At 48.6% G+C, this 1,843-nt stretch overlaps 1 pseudogene; it reads left to right on the top strand.

Annotated features, from left to right (window-relative positions):
* Nucleotides 1-1,119: 1,119 nt before the first annotated feature.
* LOC132213916 (splicing factor 3B subunit 5-like) lies at nt 1,120-1,519 on the top strand (annotated as a pseudogene).
* The last annotated feature ends 324 nt before the right edge of the window (nt 1,520-1,843 follow it).

Here is a 1,843-nt window from a genome sequence, read left to right on the forward strand (position 1 = left end):
GTCCATTCCTTAGATGAAGACTCATCTCTGTGCCTTGGACCAACATCTCTTCCCTTTACACCTTGAGCATTAGCCCAGAAAACTCAGGTTATTCTTGGGAATGGCGGGAAGCAGTTTTAAAGTCGTAGCACAGAGCTACATGCAGGTCATAGGAAGGATTCATTCTGAGTAATAAATAAATGTATTTATTGTAATTATGCCTATAAACCTTGATCTTTCGGGTGTGGGAAGTTATTATGTGGCAAGGTTTTAGGGGATTTGAGAGGGATATGACAGGATTTAATTTCTTAAGTAACAATTGCTTTGTCACAATTATTTTTTTTTCCAAATGGCTAATTCTAGGAAAATTTTCAAATTCTATCTTTATTCCATTTTTTTTTTTTTTTTGGTTAATCCTCACTGAGGATATTTTTCCATTGACTTTTAGAAAGAGTGGAAGAGAGAGGAAAATACACAGAGAAACATCGGTGTGTGAGAACACATCGATTGTTTGCCTTCTGCAGGGGCGGTGACCAGGTCTGGGCCTGCAACCAAGGTACACGCCCTTGACCGGAATCAAGCTCCGTACGCTTTGGTCTGAAGGCTGATGCTCTATCCCCTGAACCAAACCGGCTAGAGCCCATTTTTCTAAAAAATGTAAATCATTTAGGACAATAAAGCACAGTGAAGTGAAGATGAGTGCTATGGTGTGAATGCTTGTGACTCCTCTCCCCATCCCCCAAATTCATAAATTGAAACCCTATTGCCCCAGCTAATGGGATTAGGAGCTGGAGCTATGGGAGGGGGTTAGGTCCTGGGGGTGGAGCCCTCATGATGAGATGTGTTCCGTTATAAAGGAGGCCTGAGCGAGCTGCCTGCCACATTCCCCAAGTGAGAATACAAGAAGTCAGAAGTCTGCAATTGGAAGAGGGCTCGCACGGACCGACCATACAGACACCATTGTAAGATACGATTTTTGCCTTCATAGTTCATAGTGAGTCCCATGTGGTGGGAACTGTTCTGGTCATGTGCAATAGGACCACCTTGTGCCTTGTAATGTTTTAAAAGTAGTTTGATTGGGAGACGTCATTCTCCCGCGACAGTATGGCCCAGAGGTTTGGCGGAGCGGTCCCTCTCTGGTGTGGCTTTCTAGGACAGTTCCCAGTTTCCGAGGCCTCTGACCTTCGAGCAAAGACAAAATCGGCGAGATGGCGGACCGCTACACCATCCACAGCCAGCTGGAGCACCTGCAGTCCAAGTACATCGGCACGGGCCACGCGGACACCACCAGTGGGAAAGGCTGGTGAACCAGCACCGCGTCTCCTACTGCTCCTACCTGGGCCACTTCGACCTCCTCAACTACTTCGCCATTGCGGAGAATGAGAGCAAAGCTCCAGTCCGCTTCAACGTGATGGAGAAGATGCTGCAGCCCTGCGGACCGCCAGTGGACAAGCCAGAGGAGAACTGCGCTCCTGCTGGTCCGCGCTCTGCCGCAGAGCACCCGTATTACTCCGGTGTGCGACCTCCCCTTGTGCCCTGACCCGCGGGGACCGATTCTTCGAGCCTCCGGCATCTCACGGTACAGACATGCTTCCTCCAGGCGCCTCCCCTGATCCTCCTTCGTGTGGACTCTCGGAACACAGCGCTGGGGCCCCTGAGAACTGTGACCTTGGCGACCCTAAAGCCAGCGAGCTTCAAGGGAGAGGCACTGGAGTGAGACGGAATAGGGAGGCTCTCTTTTAGCCAGTTGATCATCCCTGTTGGTTTTTCCATAAGGTTCAGAAAATGTTCAAAAAAATAAAATGTGTTTGATTGTGACTCTAGCAATGTATAGAATCTTGAATTCATTGCTTTCATCAAAAGA

This window comes from Myotis daubentonii, chromosome 12 (assembly GCF_963259705.1).
Source record: "Myotis daubentonii chromosome 12, mMyoDau2.1, whole genome shotgun sequence".
Taxonomy (NCBI): Eukaryota; Metazoa; Chordata; class Mammalia; order Chiroptera; family Vespertilionidae; genus Myotis; species Myotis daubentonii.